At 48.0% G+C, this 21,543-nt stretch overlaps 1 protein-coding gene across 7 annotated transcripts in view; it reads left to right on the top strand.

Moving 5' to 3' along the window:
• Positions 1-3,352: 3,352 nt before the first annotated feature.
• ADA2 (adenosine deaminase 2) overlaps positions 3,353-21,543 on the top strand; it is a 61,833-nt gene continuing 43,642 nt past the window's right edge. For 4 of the 7 annotated variants that reach the window (XM_074325138.2, XM_088801837.1, XM_074325135.2 and 1 more), the window contains exons 1-2: positions 3,353-3,507; positions 12,189-12,281. The gene's annotated coding sequence lies outside the window, so the exon portion shown is untranslated. Of the gene's footprint in view, positions 3,508-12,188; positions 12,282-21,317; positions 21,363-21,543 lie in introns of all 7 variants that reach the window. The other 3 variants (XM_074325137.2, XM_074325134.2, XM_019757298.3) reach the window with 1 other exon arrangement.

The following is a 21,543-nucleotide window of genomic DNA, read 5'->3' as shown; positions in this document are numbered from 1 at the left end:
GCCTGCTTGAGTTCTGGTTGCCTCATATTGTCTTAGAACGTTAGCTCTGAAAGCCACCTGTAAGCAGACAGAGCCAGTCCTGCCTAATGTCTGCTTCCCTCAGCCTACATGCCATCTCCTCAGAGCTGCCTTCCCTGACCGTCTCCAGTCTCGTGTGCTCTGATCCTGCTCCTATGCCCCCTCATTGATCCCCCATGTGCATCATTATAGCTGCATTCGGGCTCACTGCCTTCAGTCTTCACGCCCCACCAGGCTGCATGCCCCACCTGGGCAGGGGCCCACCCGTCCTGATTGCTTACCACCACATCCCCAACACCAGCATCTCCGGAATGGTTACATGGTGAAGCTCATCGAGTCTTCCTGCGATTTCTTCTATCCCAAACTGGCATTTGAAACTTGGTGTTCAGTAGTGGGGCTGTCAGGAAGGTGCTGGGGGCATTTCTTAAGCAGATCAACAGGTGAATGCTTGAACCCACAGCCCTGGTGGCCCCAGTGGTATGTGTGATTCAGTCCCCATGGCCTGGCATTTAGATGTTTGGTGAGACAAATGTCAGCCCACCCCCAAGACTCAGGGCGTTTTGCTGCAAGCCTGATGGTAGAAGTGGCACATGGGCGCACCCAGAGGGGATGGAGGAACGCAGGTGACTGTATCCATCAGCCACGTGTCCTGCCAGGCTCAGGGGAGCCAGAGAACAAATAAGCGGTGGTGCCCACGAGGTTGAATGTCACCCCTACTCCCTCCTCCCCACCCCCCAGCAGCAGCCCCCACCCTATGGGAATGATACCCTGAAAACCCCACTCAGAAGCCAAGGGGCGTTTCCAGCTATTCCCATTTACCTTGGAGGAGGGTATTTCAAACTGCTGTTTGGGGGTGAGATTTTGCCGAACTCCCCCTAGGTCTATCCCACCACCAAAATAAGGAGAAACAATGGCAGCAGCAGATGTTGCCCCAAGCTACGCTGGGTGGAGGCTGCATCTCCCACTCCTGCTCCTGTGTAGGAGTCAGCCAGTGGGTGGGAGGGCAGGAGGGGTAGGTACAGACTGAATGGTACATGGCCTTAAAGGTGCCCCAAATGTTGCTGAGAAATTCCTATGTGTCAGAACTGGGCTCCTGGTGCTGTGTCAGGGGCTTCCTCCTTCCACCCTCAGCCTTTTCAGGTCTACTTCACAGCAGCCTTGTAAAAATAAGCCTGGTGGAAGCTTGCTCCTCCCTCTGGGCACAGGCTGTCCTTCACCTGTAGCCCCACCTGCACGGCCTGGCTTCCTTGGCCAGACAGGGTGATGCACTGACAATTCCTGAGGTTGGGGACTTCTGTATGTTAAGCCTGCATTGTCTCTATGTAACTTCACCCAATTTGTTCCCTGGAGCCTCACAGAAGTTCTGCCTGACAGCCTTTCCAGCATCCTGGACAGTCGATGACTTGTTTTTACCCCTAAATTCGTTTATCTCAAGCCACAAGTAGAGAGAGTGACAAAGCTGGGAACCCTCGAGGGTTAGGCTGCCAAGATTTTTGTGCCTCTGGCTGTTCAGCCAGAAACTTCTTTGATTTCATGGATTTCAAATGAGAACCACCTGACCAGCCAAGTTAAGTCCAAGAGCGCCATGGCCAATGGCCTCTGAAACTAGTGGGCAGGATTTTTGGGAGGCCGTGGTACAGCTCCTAGGATTGACGAAGAGGAAAGGCAGGTTCCCTTGGGTACCTAGGAGCACCAGGCCCCGGGGCTTCTCTAGAAAGGGGTCTGGGTGAGTGGACTATGCCCTGTGTGGACTGAATTGGAGGGACCCCCATCCTCCTCACACACACACCACCACCACCACCGCCCTGCTGTGGAACATTTTTATTTTTTCTTGGTGGAATGGGAGAGCACTTTTCCGTTACTGACGAAGCTTCCGTATCACAGCACTATTGGATATTTGAGAACCAAGAATCACTTGTCTTCCTTCAGGTGAGGAAAATAAGTTCACTTCTCAATAAATGTACATTTTCTCAGAAAACACTGATACAATGGACGCAGCAAGGCATAAAACCATAAACCAGGGACTATTGAACCAAGTAATTCCGGAGCTTAAAGGTCAGCAAATGTGTGTCCCACAAGGAGGAGAGATTGCCACGCCGGACAGTCATTTCTAGATGACATTCTGACATTTTGCAATCCCCTGTTGGAGGAGGCAAACCACACCACGGAGGCTAAGATTCAGTCACCTCCTCATTCCAGGCTGGTGTTGTTCTGACATTTCCAGACCCAGGAATCTGCCTATAGCCTAATTGTATGATCTGCTCTGCAATTTACTAGCTAGTACCCACCCTCTCCAGTCTCAGTTTACTCATTTGTATCCTGAAGCCTCAACAGATAATTTAATGATTAATTGAAATACTGTAAGCATGAATGCCCCCAATAGATAGTGGGAGCTCATTAATATTATTTTCCCTCTTCTCAAGGTTTCCTCAAAGAAGCGTGGGGTTAGGGGAAGTCAGTAACTGCAGACTTCCTCACTGGCTCAGAGGCAAAGCCCTCTAACCTATATCCTGATATTGGTGATGTCAGCTGCTTCTTCCTGAGTGTTCACCTGCTTCTGGTATAAGGATGTACATAGATTTTCTCAACCTCCCAAGAGGTGGATATTAGTATCTCTATTTTTGCAATTAAGGAAACTGAGGCTCAGAAAGATGAAATAGCTTATCCAAGGTCACAGAATTAATCAACAGCAGAGATGGACTTGAGACTGCTATTAACCCCTAGACAATGCTACGCCCCTTCACCACCATGCAGCAGAAATCTCCAAAAATGGGTGAAGCACACACAGCTTTAGAGCAGCAAACCCATTCAACCTCAGAAGAATCTTGGCACACTCTTTTTGGGGAGTTCTAGATGGCCACACGTATGACCAAAGCAGTTCAGGGTGAAGGTTAGGGGCTAGCTGAAAATGGGAGACTGTGTCTTTGGCGGTGATTATGTAGAGGACTGGGCTGAAATACTGTAAGTGGTTCCCGAGGGTGCAATCTCTCCCCTAGGAGAGCGTGGGGGCAGGGTGGTAAAGGTGGTTAATTGAGAGGGGAGGATGAGGGAGGGGGTGGACAGGCACTTCCAAGCTATCAGATCCGGTGCTGTTCCGTAAACAAGTGCAACCCTCAGCTCCCTGGAGGGCCTGGGGAGCAAATGTGCGCATCTCGGCCTCTTTCCCAGCAGCTGTTTGCTGGAGGACACAGCCCTGCCATCTCCGGCAGTCCTTCTCCAGGCTTCCCCAGCCCCCAGCTCAGGAAGTGGAGCTGCTGAGAATCTCTCCTCCAGCCTGGCCTCCTGCTGAGAGTGTCCTCTGCTAGAGCATTTCCTGGCCTAATTAAGCTGGGTAATGAGTAGCTAAGAGGGTGGGGATAAATGCCCTAGGCGGCTTAGAGCAGGACAGTTTATGACAGGGGCGTCTGCAGCTGGTGACACTCGTTGGAAAGTTATTTCTCAGAACCCTGGGAAGTTGCATTCTGTTTCCACAGCAGAGTGAACCCCAAGGTAAGCACAGGGAATACTGCGTCTTCAGAGGGCCTGGCTGGGGTTCCTGAGAGGGGAGTGGTGCATGGTGCTGTGGGTCTGGGGGGAGGGCCGATCCAAGCTGCAGAACAGTCTGGAGCCACCCAGGCTAATGCCCTTGGCTTCTCCCCAGGCTGGGGTGTCCTTGGTGACCATGTTTGACTCCCAGGGCTCCCAGGGCTGGGGTTTCATGTTTCGCTTGAATGATAGGACTGTGTACTATAGGCAGTTTCCTAAGACCCCGTCCAGCTCAGAGGAAGGCAATCTGAGCTAGACACATCCTGACTCCCCTTCGGGCCTCTCTTAAGGCGCTAAAAATTGTGTCCTGGAAAATACCAGGCACCCCAGCAGCCAGGAATGGGCTGGGGGAGGGTCCAGGCAGGAATCCTGTGGGGAACGGGAAGGCTGACAGCAGGCCTGCCCTTCAGAGACGCTCAAGGGCCAAAAGTTGACTGTTACCACCCCAACCTCTGCCGCAAGAACTCAAAACCCACCCAACCACAGGACCACAACCTCCACACCAAGTCACCTTTCGCTTTTGCACCTGGGTCTGTTTTGTTTGTTTGTTTAATCACCTTGCACTCACTTGTTAATTGTCCAGGGCACACCTGTGGCATGATGGGAGCAGCACTGGTTGGGCCTGGGTCTGGAGCTGGTTCCATCACTCAGCCCCTGAGTCAACGTAGGACATCACATGACCTCTCATCCATCACATTCCCACTTGTAAAATGAGGGCTTTGGAGATCCTAGCATCCAATGTGATGAGCCCACAACCTCCACTGTCCATGCATGGTGGGAAAGGCCAACACTGGGCCACAGTTCCCAGGCCTTTCAAATTAGGGAACCCATTTACACTTTTACACTGAGGAATAATTTGCCCGAATTGTCCCGTAGAGCAGAACTGTCGAGCGAACATTGCCGGTGATGGAAGGGCTCAGTCTCCCATACCCCCACAATCAATATTTTGGATCATTTCTAATTTCCTCAATAAGGCCTATTTGGCCATGTCCTTAGAGCCCAGTTCCACCACCGCACCCTTGGTGCCTAGAGCCCAGGGCCAAAGGAAATTTATGGGGATCCCTGCCTTCTTTTTTCTCCCCTCATTGTTCTCATAATCTCATGGACTCTCTTGGCCTCTTGTTTCTCTTTCTTTGTCCCCAGTTTTATTGAGATGTAATTGACATGACATCGTATACGTTTAAGGTGTAGAACATGATGATTTGATATATACCGGTATTGAAAAATGTTTGTCTTTCTAAACACTAGTCAGATCACAAATAAGCCGGCATTTCCCATTTTTCCCTCTTGCTATAGTTGTCCACAGAGTGGAAGGAGACTTGGTGGCCAGAAGCCTGACCAGGGAGTGCGGCCTGAGCTGCTCCACCTCTGCAAGGATGCCTAGTGCTCTCAGAATTCCTGGGGGAGGGTCCCTGGGGTTCAGAAGAGGGAGACCCGGGCTGGGCCAGGAGCTTCCACTCGTTGACTTTGCCAAACGTCTGTCTAGCAGGGAAGCCTCTGGCGTGCTCCAGCCCTGCAGCAGCTGGGCAGGCCCAAGGAGCCAACTCGCCCGGAATATGTATGTAATCCTGGTTAAAAAGAGAAAGGGGAAAGGATCTTGTAATTTCCCAGGACACAGACAGCTGAAATCTGATACTCTTGTCCAGGGAGTCCTTTTACTAAGAAAGGCTGGGAGAGAGAAAGAAAAAGAAAGAAGGAAGGTGTGTGGGAAGCCGGTCAGGACCAGGGGCCAGCAGGAAGCACTGAGCGTAGTGGAACGTGAGTCCTCTGTGTGCACCCACTCCAGTGCTTGGCCTGACGCTATTGGTGAGAGCCGAGACAAACTTCTGCCAGTGAGGAGTGCGGCAGTGGTTTTCAGAGGCCTGTCTGCCCCCCACCTCTGCTTTTTAGGAGCTTCTGTTGCTTCTGTAGGAGGCTGAGAGCGCCTCCTACCCTTCTCCACCTTTTGTGTGAAGGGGTCAAATAATGTTGTTGAGAAAAATGTGTCAAAGGCCAATAAGAAGCATTTCTTTCCTTCGTTCATGCATCACATATCCACTGGCTAACTGGATGAACAAAAGCAACACCACTGTCTATGGTAAAATGTAAGTCAGAGAGGGAATGACTCCAGCCTGACTTGAAAGGGTCAGGGTTGTTCATCTGTGTTCAGCTACAAAGAGTTGTGGGTACCTATTAGGCTAAAGCTAGGGGAGGGAGGCTGCTTTGTGACCAGCTATGTGCTAGGTGCAGTTCTGCGAGACAGAGACATGTACAGCAAAGCATCTGTCCTTGAGGTATAGTGTGCCGTCTGGCTGGAACAGCAGGGCTTCCAGCCCAAACGTTAAAGGACAGCATACAGAGAAGTCCATCCAGTGTGGAACCCAAATGTGTGATAGGCCCAGTGAATGGCCCCGTGGGTCAGCCCTGGTGGACCCTGTGGAGAAGGCTTCTTCCAGGTGAAATATCACCTACCGGCTCTCTGAGCCAGCAGCCATTTATTGAGCTCCTACAGGGTGCCAGTTGCTGGCCTAGGCACACCGAGTATGCTGTGAGCAGGGCACATCATCACCCCCGGTGGAGCTCCCCTACAGGGTTTCACTGCGCGCTCACACGGAGTCATTTGTTTGTTTGTTTGTTTGTTTGTTTGTTTGTTTGTTTTCACACCATCTGTATTCAAAAGGATCCAAGGCAGTTTATAATTAATGGCACCATACCCTAAAACCAAAAAACAGGTTAATAGTTGAGGTCCAGCCTGTAAAGGAAGCTGAGACAAGAGAATAATTACATGAGAAAACCTAGATTCAGGTAAATGCTGTAACATCTGAGGCTAAAAATCATCTTTGATCTGCCCAGTGGTTGTGTCAAAAAGGGAAACAGTGTGGCTGATAAAAAGGAAGCATTTTTTGTGCAGGTCCCTTCTTTTGGGAACTAACGTCCAGGCTTGCTTCTCACCACTTCTCATCCCACACACACTCACAGCGACAGAAGCACAGATGGCACAGCTCCTTTACATGTGTGTTCCCTCATCAGGAACGCTCTACCTCTATCCTGGGCAAAAGACCACTGGCCATGCTGCAAGACCCAGCACACACATTACCTGACTGGAATCAGGGCCATGAGCCTTCCCTGTGTCCATGCCCCTCCCGCTGTGCTCTGCCACAGCCCTCCTAGGGCACTGTGCTGCATCCTTGTTTCCCCACCACCTGGTGAGCTTCTCCAGACCAGGAGCCCTTCCCTCATCTCTGTGTTCCCAGGGCACAGCAGAGTACCTGGTGCAGAATAGTCAATCAAAGTATGCTGGTAACGATTTTTTTTTTTTTTTGCAACTAATTGATGAGACGGGGATTATAATGGTGGCACTAAATCTTCTATTTTGAGATTTGGATCTCTGGTATAATTCAATTTAACAAGTATAATTTAGTTTGGGACTTTTTGAAAGCTTTCTTTTCTTTCTTTTCTTTCTTTTCTTTGCCTTCCTCCCCTGAGTCTCCAAAGGGTTCCTGTAACTCTGGGTTTCAAATTTAAGCAGTGCTTTACTGTGTACCTGAGAGGGAGTGAAGGAGAGAACTGACTGACAATTACCTATGAAGGCGTCCCCTGCACTACTAAGGTGTGGGTCGGGGACCCGGCCTGTGGAATTCCCGGCGCCCCACGGACATTCCCAGGCGTATCCACTTACCCACTGATACCCTGGGGAGTCACTGGAAATGCTTCCCTGGAAGATCAGATAAAAGACGAAAGTAGAGGAGCTAGGGGGCGAGAGAATAAAGGGGAGTCACACCTTTCGGCCTTGGGAGTCCTCTTGGGAGAATAGGTTGGGCTTTCAGGCTTTTGGTCCCACTGGAGAGGTAGCCCCAGGCAGAAACCGTCACTAATTATGTGCCAAGCACCAAGCTAACTGCCTTACATGTACTATCTCATTTAACTCTTACAATTACCCTGTGGCCTAGATGCTGTTATTACGCCCATTTTCCAGATGAAAAAACTGAGATTAAGTGACTTGCCAGAGGGCTAATAGTGGAAGCAGCTGTCAAACTCAGCCTGCCTGACATCAGAGCTACTGGAGAATGAGGCATTTTTCATTTGTGGCCTTTTATTGGAATTACTTTTCTCTTTAACTAGATTGTGAGCCCTTGAAGGAAAGGAGAAAACGCTTCTTTCTATCCCCCACAGTGGCTAGCTCAGTACTTTCCATATAACAGTGTGGGGCCAGAGTTCCAGAGAGCAGTTTCCAGGCTCTCGGCCTCACGTGGAAAGGTGCTGGCTCAGTTACTAGATGGCCATCAGCTGTAATCAGATGGCCATCTGCTGTGGCTGAGTGGCCATCCGCTGTTACCGGTTAGCCATTGGCCACTAATAGAACTGCCGTGGCTACGCTAGGGGGTTGATTGGTTGGCAGAGAAGCGGAAGTCCGATTGCAGATCATGTGGCTCCTGCTTCCTGTGTCTCTAAGCCAGCTGCCTGCAAGAATATAGTGGTATGAACCCCATATCCATGGCTCTGTTGGTGTTCCTTTTTGGCCTCACCATATCCTGCATTCTTGTGCAGGGAGCGGGACCAGAGTCTCTGCATGACAAATAGGAACTTGTGAAATATTTTTTGGCAATGATAGTTCTTAACAAAGATATGTGGAGAATTATACTGCTGGTTTGCAGTGCCGTAAAATGGAACTTTACAATGCCTAATTACCCAGTTGGTTTAACCACATTTGTGGTGTTCACAGGCCTTACGATTTATAGCTGGAAGGGACCTTAGAACTCAGCGACTCTGCTCCCATACTCGACAAAGACCATTGCAGAGAGTTGAGATGGCTTGTCTAAGGGCATACAGCTCATTAGTTCAGTTACAGAATAAGGACAGGAATAGATCTGACTCCTGTCACCCTGAATCATTTTCCCAGTTGATTCAAAAATTCACAATTCTAGAAACAAGGTGAGACCGAAGTCCAGAAGTGGGAAATTTCCTCAGAGGCAGTACTCCTGGGGGGTCCTGGGAGGTGCTGTCTCTCCCTCTCCCCTCCCACATCTGCCTTCTCGAGGGGCTGGGAACAGTCTCTTTCACTAAAAAGAAAGGTTTTTCTTTTTTACTTTTCTTTTTTTTTTTTTTTGGTTGGTTTTCTTTCCTAAAAGAAGGTATTGGTGAACAGCCTTCCTTCTGTCCTTTACTGAGTGACGCCCTGCTATGAGCACAGCCTGGGTCCAGACTCCTAACAGGAGGCTTATGCTCCCAGCTCCCAGCAATGGTTCTCAAGCAGGGGTGATTTGACCCTCAGGGGACATTTGGCAGTGGCTAGAGACTTTCTAATTCTCATAACTCAGGGGAGTGGTGCTACCGGCATCTAGTGGGTAGATGCCAGGGATGCTGCTGAAAATTCTACAATGCACAGGCCCCCACAACAAAGAATTACTTGGCCCAAAATGATGACACTGAGGATGAGAAACCCTACAAGTAGAAGACTGTCCTCTGACTTCCTCTCAGAGAACTTTTCACCTGGTTCTTCTTCCCCTATCCACTGGACCTACAAGTGCTCCCTCACAATCACTGGGTTTGGCACCCTTTGCTCCTGCCACTTCCTCTATCCATTGGCCATTTGGTGTTTCCATTTTGTCTCACATAGAATACCAAAAAAAGGAAACTATTTTATTGAGCACCAAACAGGTCCCAGTGGAATGCTTGGTGTTTTATGTACATTACATCTACTTTCCTTGTCACTTAACTTCACCTGAAAAATATAGAGTAGTTAGTTACATTTGTGAAGTAGGTAGTATTTCCATTTTACCAATGAGAAAACCAAGGCTCAGAGAGGTTATGTAACTTGTCAAAGGTCACACAGCCATTGTTTCAAACCCAGCTCTGAGCTATCTAGTCCAGTGGTCCTGCTACTTTCCACAAAATAGTGAGCTCTGTAGACAAATTGGGAACAGTTGGCAAACGGACGGCAGGATTGTTTTCCAAATCCATTCCCTGCCTTGTTTTTGAAACAATAGAGCTCTGAGGAAATATGGAAGCTTGGAGGTAAAGACAGGCTGGTGTACTGTCTTCCTAGTTATAGTGTCTTAAGATACTCAGAACTTAGGTGAGCCAACAGTAACCCAAATTTAAACTCTAAATTGCGAAGGAAATCTCTGGGGATCTCCATCACGCAGCTCGCTGCACACACCCTCTCCCCGGGGCGGGGCGGTACTAGGGTTCCTCTCCAGTCTCCCCCACTAAGGCCCCCAGGAATGCCTGTCATTGGCACTGGGGACTTATTAAACAGCACCAACTCAGCTTCTGACTATCAAACCCAGAGTCTGTTAATAAGAGCATGCCGTGTGTGTGTGTGTGTGTGTGTGTGTGTGTGTGTGTGTGTGTGTGTGTGTGTGTGAGAGAGAGAGAGAGAGAGAGAGAGAGAGAGAGAGAGAGAGAGCGCTCCTACTAGAAAGGTGGCCTTTATTCAGGGTTTAAACTGGGCCTTGGCCTCCTGGCCTCTGATCTGCTTCCTGCTGCCCTCATCCCAGGGATCTGCCTCTCTCCTCTGAAATGGAGCTGGGCCCCTCCTGGCTTCTGCTCACATTAACCCCTTCCTTCCAGCTTTCCTGTGCAGGGGCTCTGGGCCAAGGGGCCAGACACTCACTGGCTCCAGGGCTGTGGATGCCATAAACTTTTTCCTTGGGGACCCCGGAGCTCCACGAATTACTTTCGGAAAGCACAACTGATTTGTTTGAAATGGCTCTGGGAGGAGGGAGAGCCCAGGGCTCTGTACACATGTTCTTCATTTGCTATTGGTGGGAGCAGGGGGTGGAGGGGGGCTGAAATGGGGGGTGCTGGGGGTGCTGGGGAGGCAGGCACAGGAGGGGAGAGAGCAAGCTGCAGCAGCTGCAGCTGGGAAGTTTGGCTTCAGGGAGGAGTGGAGGGAGAGAGTGCAAGAAGAAGGGGTGGGACTTGGGGACGGTGGTGTCGGGGGAGGAGGGAGCAGGTGGTGACTTGTTTATCTGCTCAGCTGTTTTGTGTCCAGGAGCAGAGAGAGACAGAAGCAGCTGGGAGGAGAGAAAGCAACCCGGCCAGGGGCCCTGTTGGTCCTTCTGCCTTAGCCACAGGTCCTGAAACCAAAGCAACACCGCCAGAGAGTTACCCATGGGGGCATAACCTCACCCGTACCCACTTAGAACGGTTTCTTTGGGCCCCATATGCTAGTTTCTGCTATGCAAACACCTTGGCAATGCCCTCCCTCCCAGCCTTCCTGAGTGGTTACTACTGGGTAAGCAGCCCCACTGGGTTACTACTGGCAGCGACTCACACTCACACAAATATCGCCGGTCTGGTGTGCTCCCATCTGTGAGTGGGCTCTGTCCTTGGGGACCACACTAGCTAGCTCCTAGTATTAGCCCAGACCAAACCAGTGAAAACTGCCTCAGGTGGAAACTGGATGGCTGCCCCACCTCAGTTCTCTTCTCCCCAGCGCCTCCCTTCATTTTCAGGGCAGCCGCGTTTGGGTTCCCAGTGCATATGTCTCATTTGCATGCCAAATTGTTTAGCGGCAAGGCTGGGTGGCTGCTTAATTTGTCTGATGTCTTTTGACCAGGTTAATAAACACACCTCTCCTCTTAGCACATAAGAATCTGGATAGCAGTTAGGCTTTAATTACAGTGCAATTTCAAAATTTTGCTTATTTTCCCCCAGCCTTGGCTCTTTATCCACCTTATCATTTTCTTGTTTTTTTTTTAAATAAGAACATTTGCTGGGATTTTCACAGACAATTCCTTCTCCCCCTCCCCAGGCCAGTCTGATGCCAGAGGACTTTTTTTTGCCTTCCCTTTGGTTCACAAAGGGTCTATATCTCTGGCACTGGGCCTGGCAGTTGGTGACAGTGTAAGAAACACAGATGCCTTTTGCCTCCTCTCCCATGTAATCGGTGGCTACAGAAACAATTCAGGAAGAGCACAGATCCCAGCCCCCTGCTGTCTGAGTACAGTGGCCCTCGGACTACACAGGGCTGGACGGATGGGGAAGGCTGTGGAGGAGTGACTGGGAGATTTGGGGAAGGAGGAATAGTGAGACTGTCTGTGGACTGGCAATGCAGGACTGTCTCCTGGGAGAGTCTGGCTGGAGTGGGAAGAGCTGGGAATATGGTGTCCGAGGCTTCACGTCAAGTTCGTACCTACCTGCTTGGCTACTAACAAGTCAGGTGGTCCTGGCCAGACACCTCCCCTCTCTGGGCCTTTCCGTGTAAAATGCAGGGTTAGGGGCTCTAATCTCAGGGTCCTTTTCTACTTTACAGATTTTCTTGCTTTTAGAATGCTACTTTCTTTGTCTATAACCCATTTCCTTCTCCAGAGACCAGGTATCCCCATAAAATTACCCCTTACTGGTGGTTGGTAACACAGCCTGTTTTCCTGAACCCAGATGCTCCAGCTGTGGCCCCAGCTAAAACTTTCATTATGAGGAAGCTCTGGAAGTTTCCCTCTTACAGGTCAAGAGTCCTAAAGGGCAGAAGAGCCAGGATACCATCTTCTTGAACATTTCCTGTGCAGATTTCTGCGGAATCAACGGCCCTTCCACCAGATCTCTTGCACCACACCTCCCTCCAGACAAGCTTCCTGAGCTCCACTTTATGGAAGTCAGGGTTCTTTGCCTTCAAGTGGATGCCATTCAATTTACCAAGTGTTTGTTTGTTTGTTTTTTAGCACTTACTTTGTGACTGACATTGCTGGACCCAGAGGAATATAGAAAACATACATGACCTAACCCCGATCCTTACAGAGCTGACTGACCTGTTGGTAAGCCAAAACGTACACATGAAACCATCAGAGGATAATTCTGTCACACATCTCCCGTTTCTCCCTACAACTTTAAAGGACATGGGAAAGGAAATCATTAAGCTGACTAATAAATGTATTTGAAAGGCGATAGTGGGACTTCTTCCTTGTATTTAAGAAAGCGGCCACGAGGAGTTTATTCTGGCAGGTTGCACTTAGAAGTGCTCTGCTAACTGCACTTGCAGTCCTAACAGTGACCCCAGGTATTGTTTACTGAGTGCCTGCTGTATGGACCATGCGCTTTGGCAGATGTGTTACATATAGCATCTTACTGGAGTCCTCTCTGGAAGAGATACTGTCAAAATCTCCATTTTCAATGAGGAAATTTATGCTCTGAGATCAATAGCTTATGCTCAAGAGTTTTTGGTGGAACCAATGTTTGAGCCTGTCTCTGCGAACTCCAAGGGCAGGGCTGGCATTCTAGATGAATTTCCAGGGGTGGCTGATCCTACAAATGTCAGTTGTAGGTGATATTTACCTCAGCGTCTCTAATTCAAATGTCCAAAGGCCCAGAACCTGTAGTCCCCACTTTGGTGGCCTTCTCTGCCACCGTATAAGGAAATCCAGCTGTGATGAATCTGGTTGCTGAATTTCTTGGGATCCGGCTTTTGTGTGCCTCGATTCTCTGTGCTGCTGGTGATGGGTCAGCCCTGCTGAGCTTGCGCCTCCCGGGGATGTCCATACAGGGCTGTCTGGTCAGCACGGGCAGCTGGGCTTCTGGAGTTGGCTTTGTTATTTGCTCATTTCAACTAGATTAAACACATTTTGAATACCTATTGTGTGTAAGACCCTACCCTAGTGATGGGGGTTTTGGTGGGGAGATAGACAAGCCAGGTATGGTTTTTCTCCTCAAGGAGCTTACAATCTCTAAAAATAGTCTTCACATCTGTATGTTTGGCCCACTTTTTCCATCTGAGTTAGGCAATAATTTTGTGAAGTTCCATAAAATCGTTTGCTAGTATTTTATGGAAATTGTGCTAAATCTGTTCATTGACTTGCGGAACATCAACCTCATTTTTATTTTTAAGGCCAGGGATAACTTTCTGCTCTGGGAAATGGTTCTAAATTCAGGGCCCAGCCTTGCTGCTGATTATTTTACTGTTATTTGCTTTTTCCAGCTTTATTGAGATATAACTGACACATAACAGTATGTAAGTATAAGGGGTACATGTTGACTTCACGCACTTATATCTTACTGTGTCAGTCACCCTGCTCCTCTTCACACTGGGAGAGATGCCCAGGAGGGTTCTTGCGTCTCTGTGCAGGGTCTGTCTCTCCCAGCGGCCGCCCTTGTGGCAGAGATGTTTACCTCCAAGATGCCAGTGAGGAAGCCTGCCGTGTCGTCCACCCATAGGACCAGTGCTTCCTGGTCTGGTTCCAGGGGCACAGCAGTCTCCATGTTCACTGGAGACTCAGAGTCCAGGCTGAACAGCAGGGCCCAACAGGTGGGGCAGAGCACCAGAGAGGGGACCAGGTGGGCAATACGGGACCAGCAGAGGCCCTAACTTCAAGCTCCCTCCTATAGTCAGTCAGCTTCATTGAATTTGTAAACTTGTTATAATTTTTTTTTCCATTTTCATTATTTTTGAAACAGAGAAAAACAGAAAGAGTAGTAAAAGGAATTTTCATATACCTACCACCCAGAGTCAACTGTGGTTAACATTTTGCCATATTTGCTCTGTCTATCTATAATATCAAGCTATCTATCATCATATAGATAGAGAGATAGATAGATTAGATGACAGAAAGATGATAGATAGATATTTCTGAATCATTTTAAAGTAAGTTACAAACATTGTGACTTTCCTCCTTCAAATACATCCCCAGAAAGTAAGGATACTGTTCTATATAATCATAATATCATTATCACACCTGACAAAATGAACAATAATTATCTAATTTAATCTAATAACAAGGCCATATTCAAGTTTCCCCATTGGCCCCCAAATGTCTTTTGAAGCTGGTTTATTGAAACCAAGACCCAATGAAGGCTCATGCATTACATTGTCTTTATTCCTCTCAAATCTATTTTAATCTAGAGAAATTGCTTCTCCTTTTGTGGTGTCTTTGACTCTTGAAGAGATAGATCAGTTCTCATGTATAATATTCCATATTGTGAGTTTATCTAATTATTTCCCCATTGTGTTACTTGTTCCTTTATCCGTATATTTCCTCTACACTGAAAGTCATCTAAAAGGCTTGCTTAAATTCTGATTAAAGTTTGTTAGCAAGAGCACATTCCAGTATTGCCCTTGGTTCTATCTTAACAATGGAGGCTGTCAGCAGGAGGCTTTTCCCAGGGCCCAGAACAGGCAAGAAGAAGGTGGATGGTAGACTGGGAGGAGCCTGGGCCTTCGCTGGGCAGGTGATACAAACACATCTCGGAATGTGTGCCAGTACGGAGGGTCTTCCTTTATCAACTGGAGCTGAAGAGGTGGCCTCAGGCTTAGGACTCTGGTGTGAGAGCCCCATTGCAGAAAACACTTGTCCAGACTGCTGTAAGCTGTAGCTTCCGTCCCCTCCCAGGAGCTTGGTGACAGCTCTGACCCTCTTGTCCTGGATCCGAGTGGCAGTGGTGCAGCATGGTATAAGGGATAGATAGATAGATAGATTAGATGATAGACAGACAGACAGACAGACAGATATTTCTGAATCATTTTAAAGTAAATTACAAACATAGTAACTTTTCTCCTTTGGAAAAAGTCTTTGGAAAAAGACTTTGGAAACAGTCAGACTGAGCTCTGTAACTTGCCAGCTTTCTGGTCATGGGCCAGTCACTTGAACTCCTTGAGCCTTGCTTTCCCTGTCTATGAAATGGGCATTGCATTAGGTTGGTGCAAAAGCAATTCCGGTTTTTGCAATTATTTTTAACCTTTTAAACCACAATTACTTTTGCACCTACCTAATAATTATCCTACTTAACAGCGTAGTTTTAGGGATTAGTAATAATGGACCAGAGACACCTGCTACGTGGTGGGAGGTGCTCTGTAGGTAGAAGCGAATGTTAGTGAATAGAGCTTTGGGCACCGTGGTGGGCCAGTGGCCAGTACTTGAGGCTGTCCCCTTTACATCCCAACAATAGTGCGAATGAATATTATTCCCCCAGGTGTTGGGGCAGGGTGAGCTGTAGCCTTCCTGACATAGGGACTATTCATTCTCAAATTAAAACAAGCCAGTGGGTGGAGGCTGGCAGCAAACAAAGCCACTTCGTAGGTCTTCAGAGCTGACTACTAGTATGTGGTTATGAAGGGTGAGCATCTTTAGTTGATTGTTAATTTAATCCAGGATTGCTAGTGGAAATACATCTGCTGTGACAAGGTCTGTGTTTTTGTTGCTTGTTTCTTTGGTTAACCTCGCTGTCTTTTGCAAAACAGTTTTTAGAGCATATCATTTGCACATAAACTCTGGAGTTAAGATGAGGAAAAGCTCACCTCTTGAGATTTTAAAACAAATAAACTCCAACATTACATGAGAAACCCACCCCAAATATGGTTAATGAATTGAGCAAATGATGGAAACTGGGAAGTATCCTGGTGTTGGGAACCGGATTTGTGATTAGAATATTACACTCATCAGTAAGCTTTTGGTTTCAAATAATAGAATGTGTAACTAGATGTGGCCTGAACAATGGGGTACATCTTATCTCACATAACAGGAAGTCCAGAAGGGGTGTCCAGATGATTTGGCAGCTTGACTCCTTCAGGGCTCTGTTTCAGCTTCTTTGTGATTCTCTCGGCTTTGCCCTCATGGTCTCAAGGTGGTTGCTGCTGGAGCACCAAGTGTTACACACCATTGTGACAATAAGCAAAGATGGCGAAAGGGGGGAATCTGCTCCAAAAGCCTCCCCCAATCAATGTCAGTGTCCCTTTATGTTTCTCACTAGAGTAGGTCCTATGTGTCCTACTCTAAGCCAATCACTGTCCAGGAAGCCTAGGTCCCAGCATGGGTCAGACCAATTATAGTTTACTCCCTAGGGCTGGGTCCACCTTCCCTGAAAATATTGTCACTCTGAACAAAATAATAAGGAACAAAGGAGGAAATGGGTGGACAACCAGCAATGTCTACCTTAGTAACTAACAAAAGTCATCCTCTGATCGACTCTGTCACAAGCCCCCTGAGAAATGTGTCTGCATTGAGTCTAGCAAAGGTAAGCCAAAAGCAAGGTTTGAGAGATTCCACCTTTATGTGTAGGGAGAGGTGGATTCCAACGAGAAAGCAAGAAGCCAACCCTGAGCTTTCCTTTGCCACATCAGGAACCCTAATCATGACGCTCCAAAACAAGGCACATGGCTTTGCTTTCAGAGAAGGCTGCACAAATGAAAAGAGCAGCTCTTTTTTGGTGAGGACCAAGAATTAGTTTTATAACAACAAAGCACCCACAACGGCTCTGTCATCTGCCAAGAGCCCTGGAACCAGGTGTCTGGGGCGGCAGGGCAAACATTTGGGACTGTGGTTCTGTGGACCCCTCTTGGGCCCCTCACTGATTTCATGAGGAACTAGAGAGTACATATTTGACTGAAAGGGACAGCTACTAGTTTTGCTTTGTATGAAGGAGGGTCTAATTTTGCCCAATCTTCTGATATTTCAAGAGAAGTTAAAATTTAAAATGTTTAAGTGAAATTGTCTGATTTTTAAAAGCTAGAACTTTTTTTTACAAAAATTTTAAATATGGTGGACCAAACACAATATTGTGGGTCAGATTTGACCTGCTGGTAAAATGAGCATTATTGGGGTAATGAAAATGTTCTGAAACATACGTAAGCTAATGGTTGTACAACTTAACTTGGTAAATTTATTTTAAAAAAATCATTGAATTGTACTCTTGAAATGGATGAATTATATATGTAATATATGCCTCAATAAAGTATAAAAAACTTGGCTTGTGGGCTGTAGGTTTGCTGCCGATGGACCAGAATATTACTCCTAAGACCTTTCCAATCCTGGTTTTGGTTTTTGTCGAGGCACCAACCAGGATGGTAGCTGAGAATTGACAACATCAGTTTATGAGGGAGGAAAGCCTAGTAGGTGGGCAGTGGAGTCACCTGAGTTCAGTTCCACCTTCCCCAGTGACCTTGGGCTTGTTAACTCTCTAGGCTAGTTACCTTCTCTAGACTCCCGTTTCCTCATCTCTGCAATGGGTATGATAATAATAATACCTAGAAGAGTAAATGAAATAATATGTAAAGCATCTGGCATAATATAAGTTTTCAAGTGATAACATATTTATTACTAGGAGTTCTTGCTATAAAACACACTACCCATTTAGTACCTGGACTATGGGTCTTCCTTTTCCTTCCTGGGAGACAGCTTGAACTCAAGTCCACTACCCTTGACTGAGGGGACTGAGGTACCACGCTGACGCCCCGGGGTGCCGTGGAAGGAGGCTCTCAGGGCTCAGGAATTCTCAACCCACGTTTTCAGCACAAAGATTTAGATTTGGGATTTCCTAGGCTCCTACCATGTTTCTCCGAAAATAAGACCAGGTCTTATATTAATTTTTGCTCCAAAAGATGCATTAGGGCTTATGTTCAGGGAATGTTATCCTGAAAAATCATACTAGGGCCTATTTTCCCGTTAGGTCTTATTTTCGGGGAAACACGGTAGGAGCTGTGTGCATGTACTGAGGGAGAGACAGCAAACTAGTGTTTCTTGGGAAGCTCAGATTTAGGCTTTTCCTTAGGAATTCAAGGAGGATTGATTAGCAGCCTTCTGTTCCTGTGCAAGTTATATTCAAGCTGAATCAATGCTTCTGATCAACTGCTAGTGTCCTTTGAAAGTCACACACCAGAGATACAGGGAAAGTTAAATGGGGATGCCGTGACCCTACAGCTGCCTCCCATGCAGTTAATTTTTCTGTCAGTCTCCAGCAGTGGCCTGTGTAGGGCCTGCTCCTCTAGGGTTCCCGGACTCTGGACAGCTTGCCCTTTCCACCTCCATTTGTTTGGTTTTGCCCTACTGATCTCTACTCCACCCCAGCAAATGCTACTAACGGGCCCTGGGACATTCACATTCTCTCCCAGTGAAAATAAATTCTAATTTACTTGGTTCTCACAGGTTTTAAAGATATTCCCAACATATCACCTGAAATGAAGGTATTTTGGCCATCACTAGGGCCAGGTCACTGCCCTGTGCACTCATGTACATAAGGGAGAGTGAGGCCCCACTTGGGAGCCCTCAGCATACCTGAGAAACCAGGTGGCAGTGTTCCCGCCAAGCTACAAGCTATGAGCTATGCATGCGGCCGTGAACTGGGGGTGAAAACAGAGGGGCCTTTCAGAAGGCTTGTGTGGTGTTGAGGAGAGGTGGGGAGGTCCTGCTGCACTCCCAGGCCGATCTGGACCCCGAGCCTAAAAATGATGGGGAGAGAGTGTGGGTACAGAGCCAGGAGTGCAGTTTCCAGGCTCTCGGCCTCATGTGGAAAGGTGCTGGCTCAGGTAGTAAATGGCCATCAACTGTGATTGGATGGCCATCAGCTGTGACTAGTTGGCCGTCAGCTGTAACCAGTGAGCCATTGGCCACTAATATAACTGTCGTGGCTACACTAGCAGAAAAAATGGGTGCTAGCAAGAAGATGGTGGCTGGCAAGCACGGATCGCAGTTAGCATGGCAGGTTGCAGATCGTGTGGATCCTGCTTCCTGTGTCTCCAACCCAGCCGCCAGCCAGAATATAGTGGTGTGACTCCCCTATCTATGGCTCCATGGGTGTGCCTTTTTGGCCTCACCATGCCCTGCGTTCTTATGTGGGGAGCGGGAGCTGAGACCCCGCATGACACCCTGCATGACAGAGAGATACGTGTGTCAGGCCAGACAATCTGTTCTGGTTCTCAGTACCCTGGGCTCTCGGTCCTCTCTCTGGTTCAGTTTGTCTAAATCTATAGGCTCCTCCCCTTTTTCCTCCTTCCCTCCCTTCCCACATCCTGTCAGCTGATGCCCTGTGCAATCAGTAGCCTCCTAAACCAATGAGGGCATTATGTATAGCAACTGAACGCTGCCAGAGGGCTGAGGGGCCTGAGGTGCGGTGGGAATGGGGTGCGGTGGGAATGGGGTGAGGGTTGAGCCCATTTGCCCTGTCCCTTTGCAAGGTCCCTGTCAGCTGTGTCTGCAAAGTGGGACAGGGCGTCCCTTATGTCACCCACCCCCAGGGGTGGAAAGCTGACTGGAGAGAGCTTTCAGTTCACATTTGGTGGTAGGTGGTGGGTGGCAGAACAAGACCCACAATTATCTTGTGATTTTAGAAACTTGAAATGAAACTGGAGATCTTGAGTCGCTCATGTGACTGAGGCTTTCTGACCAGCTTCACTGTTTGGAACAGAAAAATCTATTGCATGAACAATGGCGCAGACTAATGAATGCTTTAGTCAGAGTGATTCAGCTGTTGTCTACCTGCCGCCTCATTGATCTTCCTCATTCCAAATTCCAACAGCAATTAAAGTCTATACCACACAATTTAGAACTTGGTTATATATTGCCTAGTGGTGTTCCTGTTGTCTCGTGGGGAGTTTGTCTGGCCTCCCCAACAAGAATTATAAGCTCCTTTAGGACTTGCTCAAGTATGTCTGATACGTCTTTAACCTGCACACCTCAATAAATTTTTGTTGATTAGATCAGACAGGACCTGCATTGCAGGGGACCTGCTCTCATCTTTCACGGCTTTACCTTCACAATGCTTGGCATGGAGAGATGCTCAGTAAATGGTTTCTACACAAAGGACTGATTTTTTTTTTCTTTTTTCTGTTAACAAAGGACAAGACAGAACTTTCTGAAATTTTGCAGGGGAAACTTGAATCAAAACTTGACCTGCTGATTCTAACCTCTCTGCATTCTCTCCGATAGTCACTTCCTTCAGCTAGTAAAATGGACTGGGGTTAGTAGTATTCCTTACTCAGATACTGCTGTGTCCCTCCAAATTCATGTTGACGCTGTAACCTCTAGTACCTCAGAATGTGACCGTAATTGAAGAGCAGGCCCTTAAAGAGGTGATTAAGTTAAGATGAGCCTGTTAGGGTGGGCCACAATCCAATCTGATGGCTGTCCTTATAAGAAGAGGACATTTGGACACACACAGAGACACACACACACAGAGGCTAGATCAAGTGAGGACACAGGGAGAAGGCAGCCTCTAAACCATGAAGAGTGGCCTCAGGAGAAACCAAATGGGCAGACCCTTTGGTTTTAGACTTTCAGCTTCCAAAACTGTGAGAAGTAAATCTCTGTTGTTTAAACTAACCAGTCTGTGGTATTTAGTGTGGTGGCCCCAGCAAACTAATGTAGACAGAGAAGTTGAGACCCCTTCAGAAGGGAAGTAACTTCTATTACAGAGCCAGTGCCCAAGCTGTCTGGAAATCCCCCACTGGTGTGTGTTCACATGTGTGGGAGTTGCCAAACAGGCACTGCAGTCCCCCTGAATCCTGGGTTTACTCCTGATGCTCCCTACAAACAAAACAGATGTGTCCGCCCAGAATTCCCTACCCCGGCCTCTCCACGCCCTTCCCCACGCTCTCACATGCTCGCCCCCACATCCGTTCCTGCTCCCTCACTGTAAGGCAGTGCGGGGCTCAGGCTACATTGCGGTTGAGGTGGCTCCTAGGAACATACTCCCCGGGCTCGGTTCTGTGTACAGGTGGATGGCATCAGGCTGTCCATCTACAGGTTGTCTAGTTTAAGCTGTTACTACCATCAGGCAGGCCGGGGTGGCTTAGGGGTAGGCAGAGGCCAAGTTCCAAGGCACCAGCCAAGAAGCTATATCTAGGGGTGGGCATATGGAGAAGTGACTCTAAACAAACCATGGGAAAAGACCAGACATAATGGGCGGAAGAGCGAAGGCAACTAGTGATTGGAGGCCTGCTCAGGCCACTTGGAGAATGGCCTGTTTGTTTAAGAGATCCTGTGACAGGCCTGGGCCCATGGGCAGTGGTTGGCAGACTCCCCTTGCAATTTAAACACCAGAGCTCTTTCTTGTGTTTCTGTCAGACACCGTTCTTCCTTTTTCTCCTACAGATACCTGGGAAAGCTGTTTTCTCACCTGAGTTCTTATTTCCCAAGGTCAGTTATGCGTCATACATACTCTGCCAACTTTTGCCCAACTGAGTACGCAAACTCCTTTCAGTTTCTTAAAAACATTTTGCAATAATTGCAGGCAACTTTTGGTTCACTTGGGTGTGCCTTGTTTGTAATCTAGAATAGTTTGCTACCATGTTTCCCCGAAAATCAGACCCACCCCGAA

This window comes from Rhinolophus sinicus, chromosome 1 (assembly GCF_057876585.1).
Source record: "Rhinolophus sinicus isolate RSI-liver-muscle chromosome 1, RSI-T2T, whole genome shotgun sequence".
In the NCBI taxonomy this organism is placed as follows: Eukaryota; Metazoa; Chordata; class Mammalia; order Chiroptera; family Rhinolophidae; genus Rhinolophus; species Rhinolophus sinicus.
This window is presented reverse-complemented; position numbering and strand designations above follow the sequence as displayed.